The sequence below is a fragment of the Oryctolagus cuniculus genome, chromosome 8 (genome assembly GCF_964237555.1).
Source record: "Oryctolagus cuniculus chromosome 8, mOryCun1.1, whole genome shotgun sequence".
In the NCBI taxonomy this organism is placed as follows: domain Eukaryota; kingdom Metazoa; phylum Chordata; class Mammalia; order Lagomorpha; family Leporidae; genus Oryctolagus; species Oryctolagus cuniculus.
Window position 1 is genome coordinate 122,134,181 of NC_091439.1, and position 9,108 is coordinate 122,143,288.

The window sequence follows — 9,108 nt, forward strand, 5'->3', positions numbered from 1 at the left end:
AAGTTAGTTGTCACTGATCAGGGAGAACATATGATATTTATCCCTTTGGGACTGGCTTATTTCACTAAGTATGGTGTTTTCCAGATTCCTCCATTCTGTTTCAAATGACCATATTTCATTCTTTTTACTGCTGTATAGTATTCTGTAGAGTACATATCCCATAATTTCTTTAGCCAGTCTACTGTTGATGGGCATTTAGGTCGATTCCATGTCTTAGCTATTTTGAATTGAGCTGCAATAAACATTGAAGTGCAGACAGCTACTTTATCAAATAAATAAATCTTTAAAAGAGAAAGAAAGAGAAAGAAGGGCACTATGTAATGATTAAGGGATCAATTCAACAGGAACATGTAACTACTATAAACATAAATGCACCTAATTATAGGGCAACTGGCTATTTAAAAGAAATGTTAAAGGCTTTAAAGGGAGAATTAGACTCCAATTCAATAGTAATGGGGGACTTCAATACTCCACTTTTAGCAATGGACAGATCAACCAGAAAGAAAATCAACAGATTTAATTGACGCTATACACCAAATGGACCTAACAGAGATCTATAAAACTTTTCATCCTACAGTCACAGAATGCACATTCTTCTCAGCAGTGCATGGAACTTTATCTAGTATTGACCACATATGAGGCTATAAAGGAAGTTTTAGCAAATTCAAAAAAAAAATCAAAATCATACCATGCATCTTCTAAGACCACAATGGAATGAAGCTGGAAATACAAATGAAGACAACAACATAACATATCAAAACTTATGAAATATAGCAAAGCAGTGTTAAAAACAAAGTATATAGCAATAGCTGCATACATCACAAAACTAGAAAAGCACCAAAGAAATGAGCTAAGTGTATATCAAGGAACTGGAAAAACACAGTAAACCAAACCCAAAACTAGTAGGAAAAAAGAAAAAAAAATTAGAGAAAAAAAATCAACAAAATTGAATAAAAAATATAAAAGATCAGCAAATTGAAGAACTAGTTTTTTGAAAAATAAACAAAATTGACACACCATTGCCCAACTAACCAAAAAAATGGAAAGAGAAGACCCAATTCAATAAAATTAGAGATGAAAAAGGACAACACACACAACAGAAATAAAAAAATCAACAGAAATGACTATAAAGAGCTATATACAAACAAACCAAGACAGAAAAGTCAAACACTTTGGAATAAATTTAATCAAGGATGTCACAGATCTCTATAATTAGAATAACAAAACATTACAGAAAGAAATAGAAGAAGATACAAAAAAATGGAAAAACCTTCCATGTTCATGGTTTGTTAGAGGCAATATCATCAAAAAGTCCATTCTTCTGAAATCAATTTACAGATTCAATGCAATACTGATCAAAACACCAAAGACATTCTTCTCAGATCTAGAAAAAATAATACAGAAATTCATATGAAGACACAGGAGACCTCGAATAGCTCAAGTCAGCTTATACAACAAAAATAAAGCCAGAGGCATCACAATACCAGTTTTCCAGACATACTCCAAGGCAGTTATAATCAAAACAGTCTGGTACTGGTACAAAAACAGATGGATAGAACAATGGAACATACTACAGACACCAGAAATCAATCTACACATCTACAACCAATTTATATTTGATTAAGGAGCCAAAAAACCAATCCCAGGAGCAAGGACAGTCTCTTCCTGAAATGGTGCTGGAAAAACTCGACTTCCATATGCAGAAGTATGAAGCAAGGCCCCTACCTTATCCCCTTACACAAAAATCCACTCAACATTGATTGGAGACGTAAATCTATGTCCCAACACCATCAAGTTGATCTTCTGTGTATAAGAAAAAAAGATGTGTCGATCTATTCATTTGAAAGGCAGAAAGAGAGAATGAGAGAGAGAGAGAGACAGAGAGATCGAGATCTTCCATCTGCTGGTTCACTCCCCATAGCTGCAAACAGCTGCAGCTGGGCTGTGTTGAAGCCAGGAACCTGGAACTCCATCCGAGTCCCCCAGATGCTCCCGGCCACCGTGCTACGCCACAACGCCAGTCCCTTCCTGACTCTTTCTTACAAGGGTCTAAGAGGTTGTACCTTGTTTCCTGAGATGGTTTTATAGGCTGACACGCTCACACTCTTTGCTATTTCCATCTCTACGTCCTCATCACAAATATAAATAGTACTAAATGCTTGGAACTAAGAGGCGAACAGAAGATCTGTGCATTAATCTTTTATATGAAGAACAATATATGTATCAGTAGAAACAATAGATAAAAATATAGCTATCAATGATTGAATATAAAACAATCATTATAGAAAGATTTCCAACTTACAGAGTTGCTATGATCTTTGTTGCATAAAATATTGTTCTTTGTTACCCAGATAATTTAGAATTAATGTTATAAAATATAAGTACAGAAAGCCAGGAATAACAACTTTTGCTTCTTGACATTTTTTTCTTACTCCAAATCAAGAATGAATATGCCATGCAGGTATCCTTACACATTTCAACAATACTTTCAGAATTGGTTCCTTCCCAGTTAAAAACATATACACATTCATAGTTTTCCTTTTAAGCAATTCTCTGAAAATCTTCCAAATCATGAAATCGTATTGAAGGAGAAACCCGCTACAGTACAGAATATATTTTATGAGGCTTTAAACACCCTCAGCCAGGTTCTCAATAATTTAGGCAATAACTACCCATTCATTCCCATGACTGATTAGGAAAGGGAACAACAGTGGTTCTCCCTGGAATCCCCACTGCTCTGAGAGAGCAGTCACATTACAGTCATCCTGCCTCGGGTTGGTATAAAGGATTTTTCAGGCACTGAGAACAAGGCATAAATCAAAGTAAGAACCTGCAGAGTTCCGATGGCTTCCTCCCCACTCGAACACCTCTCGCCGTGAGGCTGATCATCTCAGCCAGAAAAGAGGGAATGCATATGACTTTAAAGAATTGTTATTTCTTTATTTTCTTTCATTTGAAATGGAGAAAGAGAGGGAAGGAGAGAGAGAGGGGTGGATATGTATATGTATGCATATATATATAATATATCACTATTTGAGATGAGTTGTCCTCATGATTGGCAACAGACTATTTAATACTGACTTCTTACACATAGATTTTAAAAACCAAAGTCTTTGTTTCTGCACTTGTTCCATCTCCATGGGTTGCAGCCCAGCCCAAATTGCAGATCCTCTTCCAATGTCATGTGAAGCCTTTTCCACTTTGGAAAGTTTTCTTTAATATTCACTTTGCATCTCTGTTCCATGTGGCGCTTCGTCTTTTGCATTTGTCTTTACACTTTGATCTTTTGAGGGCAGATACTTTTCTTCTCTTGACCTTTCCAAGCATCTAGGGTAGTGCCTTGGTGTGGACTTGATTTCATGTCCAGGTTGCCAAGGGGTTTTTAAAATTTATTATTCATGTAAGGAGGCTACGTTCTAGGAATTTCCCACCTGCATTTCCCTGGTCACCAGGAGCCTGGTGAGACAGATTCCACTCTTCTTATCTCATAGATGAAGAGGCTAGGAGACTAAGTTGTTTAAATCCACCCAAGTAGTGTGACATGAAGCCAACGCTCACATAAATGAAGAGTGCCCTCTTCATTATAGCTGTCATTGATGTAAAATAAACTAACACATACTACTGAGGCTTTTTTGAAATTCATTTTTGCAAAGAAGTAAATTTCCATTTGCAAAGGACCCCACAGGTACAAACAAAATTCTAAAAGCATGAGCTCTTAATTTCATGTCAGTTCAAGAAGAAAAATAGCTGTTTGTGTGAGTGAGCTTGTGTGTGTGTGTGTGTGTGTGTAAGAGAGAGAGAGAGAGAGAGAGAGACTTCGAGACTGACAGAGTGAAAACCCAATTCCCATTAGCTGGTTGGCTTTTGGGAGCAAGGTGTCTAATACTTCAAGTTGTATGCAGAGTACACAGAGAAACCCCTGTATTGCCATGAAGGGATCAGAGTTTTGTCCACAGCGGGGTTGTCTAGTGTCAGGAAGGGACAGGATGCATGGCCGGCTGGGTGCTTCTTGTCGTCATCAATCAGAAGAAATGGCAACCGAGCCTCAGGTGAGTAAGAGACCCTTTGCCCTTGGCTCCTGTGCGCTTCTGCTCTCAGGAAAGAATCTTTCTGGAGACAGAATCACTGAGATAGGATTTTTGTGAATGTAGTTGGATTCTTAAAGGAAAGTATGACTTTAGTTTATAACTGTATTATACTTGCAAAGGAAATATCTGTATTATCTCATCAAAGTCAAATTTAATGAAGTGATGACTAGCTCATTAGGAATAGTACAGATAGTGATATTAAGAGGTTTAATTATATTAGTTTTCAAATTGTTGCAGAGTATATATAAATAGGAATCAATTATTAAATTAGTTGCCATAAGATTTTCACAAGTTAGTAGATAGACGTTAAGGAGTTTAAGAAATAGATGTAGGGGAGCCCGCACTGCAGTACAGCAAGTTCAGTTTCTGCCTGCAGTGCCGGCATCCAATATGGGTACTGGGTTCAAGTCCTGGCTGCTCCACTTCTGATCCAGCTCCATGATAATGCACCTGGGAAAGCAGCAGAAGATGGCCCCAGTCTTTGGGCCCTGCACCCATGTGAGAGACCTGGAGGAAGCTCCTGGCTCCTGGCTTCGGCCTGGCCCAGCCCTGGCCATTGTGGCTATTTGGGGAGTGAACCAGATCTTCTCTCTCTCTCTCTCTCTCTCTCTCTCTCTCTCTCTCTCTGTCTTGCCTTCTTTCTCTGTATCTCTGCCTTTCAAGTAATTAAGTAAATCTTACAAAAAATAGATACAGGAGAATTATTTCACCTACCCAGGCTTTTACAGTGAAGAAACAAGTCAGTCTTCACTAACATCATTTTACTATTTTTGGAAGCAATGCTTCAGGAAGATGCTTAAGTTTAACTTATGAAAGAAAAACAATTCTCACATCTTGAATTTTTATGTCCTTTTGCGGTACCTCAGTGAACAAAGATGATTTTAAACTTAAAAAGTTTTTCTATTATCCAAGTTAAGAAATATTAAATGAAAGTTATTAATTTTGAAATGTCTGCAGCTCCTCTTAGAACCTTGTCATACTTTTATAACCAGGAGATTATAATAGATTTTGTACTAGAATCGACTTAGGTAAGGAAAAACGTATTTTGCAAAAGTAAAATCACTTCCCAGTATGCTTGACAGAAACAAGCTCTCCATGTTCATTTGTGTGCCACCACTGAAGACGGGAGTGAACTCTGTCCAGCGGTTCCTCTCCAAGCAGTCCACTGCTGAATTCCTGGGAAGGTCTTTCGACTGGGCGCAGCTGGAGTTCCGCCTTCCATTCGGATCCTGCTCTCCTTCACTGCTGGGAGGTGGCTTTGGGTTTGCCCTCCTATGAGAATCATTGCCATCTCTCTCCTCTCATCAAAATGCTCCCACTGTTCATATAGTTTTAAAATAACCTGATAATTTCCAAAATCTTCTCCGAATCCCCAGGAAGCTCAGCAAACCACTGTCGGGCACTCTTCTGCACAGCACAGGCCACGTGGAGGTGAGCTGTGGACAAAGTTCCCTTCGGTAGGCGTCTCTCACTGCACCCAGCAGGGGGAAGCAACGCGGCTTCTTAGCCCATGCCCTGCACATACTGGAGCAAAAGTTTACGAGGGTAATAAAAACCCAAGCAACAGCCCGTTAATTCTAGAATATGGAGTTCACATTCCAATATAGGATTCATCCCGTGAGCAAGTTCCTTTGGAAAAGCATCTGCAAACCCACCTTCCCATACAGAAGTAGCAGCAGGAACCGATCTTGCGTTTGCGACTACTCCAAATTCCTCTCCTTCGGGTGCCAAAAGCACACAGGTAGAAGCCATTCATACAAGATTTATACTTTTCCGAGATTATCTGGCATAGAATGTCTCAGAATAGACTGTAGCAGTGACAATAACTTGTCTTAACTTAAGATGTTCACCTAATGCCTAGACAATATCTGTAAAAAATATTTGTAAATTTCCAATACTCTTCTTCTGAGAGGAATTTCAAGTCCTTCTGGCACCCCTGCAACAGCTCTTGTTTATCTTGAATCCGATGCAAATAGTGGGAGCTGGGCCAAGAGTGCCCTGCCAGGACGCAGCTTGCCCTGATGAAAAAGCACCAGCCCGTGGAGCTGCCTGTGGAGCCCCCATGGCCCCGCTAAGCTCTGCTCAGCCTTTGGGAAAAGGCTTCTGACCAGCTTCTCCAGAACCCAGAGTAAAAGCTCTAGGATTCAAAATCTTAAAGCCAGCAAACAACCTGTAATTTAAAAGCAGGGAGAAAGGAGAAATGCACTCTCTACATGCTCTCCCAAACACAATGCTCAAGAATGATTCCAGCAAATGAAAGCTGAAACCATATCATGAAGTAAAGGGGAGAACAGAAGTAGTTCAATACCCGTGGCACCAGAATCCCCAAAACAGAGGCCACACAGCACTTGCTGAGTTTTGAACGTAAGCCAAGAGCTGTGCTAGCTCATTTATGTCACCTTGCGCTCCAGTGTCGTGTCCCCTTAAAACAAATCATGCTGAAGCCTAATCACCGTGTGTTTCTGCACTCATGACTGGGATGGGGTATTCTTTCAAACAGCCTTGGCAGAGGGAGTGGTTCCCATGTACATTCAGCACATGTAGGGCCTCCCACGTGAGAGGAAATAGGAGTGGGAAGCATTGAAAAATCATTGGATAATTAATATATACTTAATGTCATCGGTGTGGCAAATGAGGATGCCTGTGACAAAAAACTAAAAAAAAATTATTTGTGATCTCCCTACCAATTATTGTCAGATATTTTCATAGTTCTCACAAGAGCAAGTGGTTTGCAATTTCTCTTCTTCTGTTGCCCCTATCTTTTGACACAGTCATAAGACGTTGCTCCAGATAGGATCACTCTGACTACTACTTGGTGATTCACCTTTCCATGTGACCTGCAGGGTCCTCGGTCAAGTCTGTTGTGCTATTTTCTTATCTGTAAATGTAAATGCAAGGTGTCGGGCGCATAACAATGTCCTGAGCAGATCTAAACTACTGCTCAGCTTTCCTTACAAATGATCTGATTAATACTAAGATGCTGTTACTCCCTTTTAATTTCATCAGTAGTATATTATTTATAAATAACTAATGATATTTAAATATAATAAGCATAAATGCATTATTTAATAACTGATATGGCATTTGAGCCTAATGAGCATATTTAAGTACTAACTAAAATAGTGTGTAAAATTTGCAAATCATGTTTTTTGAGGTGAAGGAAACTACTATGATTTGAATAGCACCTTTATACACTTTATCTCATTTGGTGGTATCAACAAGACTGTATCAGACAAGGTAAGTTTTCCTGGTTCTCTATTATATATGAAAAATGATGCCTCAATATTTATACAAAGCTACTGGCTTAATAATTGGCCGCCCAGGATAACAGTGTTATTCTGACTTTAAACCTAGGACTCCACTGGTGTAGCTGTTAGTCTGTTGAAAATATTCTTTGTTTGCTATTATCTCATATTTCAAAAAATTAAGGAAACTTTATATTCGTATATGAGCTAATAACCTTTTAAGCTGTTGAAAGGCCTACTACACATGAATTAATCCAGAGGTGATAAAACATATAAAGACTTAAAATTTTGAAAAGGTTAGATGTGAGGCAGCTTCAGTACAGGCTCTCAGTGAGTTCTCCCGTTTGGGAAATGCACCCGGCCCCGCGTTTCACACGTGAGGCAGAGGTTATGCTGACTGTCAATGTGTGAAGAATTTCACTCCAGAGGTAGATTAAAGTAATTTCTACAAAGCGATGTTGTTGTCTCAGGTGAATGGTGATTCTAATATTGTAGCGACTTTTGTCTAATTTGATATTTTTAGAGAGGTAGATCATTAGCACTCTGAAAGCATAGTAATCTGTTTCACAAATAGAACCAGACTGCTGGTGATTACAGATTCTTCTGGTTTCAGTAGCCGACATCAATGATCCTGCTATGCAGTGAACTGTATGTTCTTGAGGTGTTAGTGAGGAAAAGAGTGATCCTTTGCTTTTCCATTTTTCTTCCCTTTTGGACACTGATAAAAGACAATGGAAAGTATCATAAAGTTGTATTTCTGACAGATTTTTACCTTTAGGAGAACGCCTGGTTGTGGCTAGTTTTGCTTTTTTTTATTTTTCCTTTCTCTGAGTTAATACTGGCTACAGCAAGATAATATGATTGCAAAGGAAAGTCAATATTCAGAGAAATAAAACCTTGACTGGGTGACCCATAAGTAAGTTGTTTAACTGCATAAGGAGTCTTCAAAAGTTCATGAAAAATGCGTATTATGAGCAAACTAGGCATGGATTTCAAATAGTTTTGCACCAAAAGGATCTTATTTCTTAACTTAGCTTTTAAAATTTTTTTTTGCAAAATTTTGGAATACCCTTGTATAATGAGGGTAGTGTCTATTTTCCTGTTAATGAAAACACGAACAAAAATTTGGAATTTATCTGGACAGACATATGATTAATATTTATTACCAAGGTAAGGGCAGCTTTATTGAGAGTGCTTTTTACCTCTAGCTGTTTTAAATAAGTGTCTTGCATAGTGTTTCTATTCTATGCAGTGAATAAAAAGATGTAAAAACCTGTAAAACAAGAATTACATGGGAAAAAAACCCTCGAGGTATCATTTACCTGGGTTGAAGGCATTGCATTGTGAGAAGGTGTTGTGGAGACCTTGTTTGAACGTCTGCTATAATTTACTTGGGGCATGGAGACAAAAGCAGCGCTGCTAGTCTTGATTGGTTTTTTATCAGTTGGTGAACAGGTTTCTACTTATAAAATGAGGTGCATTGATTACACGATAGAAAAATAAGAGAATTTAGATAATTTAGTTGCATGTAGCTGTAATCATTTTAAAGGTTTAAAGTATTTGGAACTAAATTTTGATTTCTCAAGGGTACCTTGTTTTATATAGACATTGATTTACAGTGTAAATGTTAATCAATGTTCTAATAAATAGCAATTAATAAGTGATCTCATGAAGTATATGTATCAGAAGGTATAGGAAGAAGAAGATGATTAAAAAATATTGATGGTCATCAAATTACATGATAAAGAGTCTTTATCTCTGAATTTTGAATATTT

General features: G+C 38.1%; 1 pseudogene; it reads right to left on the reverse strand.

The window, feature by feature from the left end:
• Positions 1 to 5,101: 5,101 nt before the first annotated feature.
• On the reverse strand, positions 5,102 to 6,134 carry LOC138843347 (cyclin-C pseudogene; annotated as a pseudogene).
• Positions 6,135 to 9,108: the final 2,974 nt, after the last annotated feature.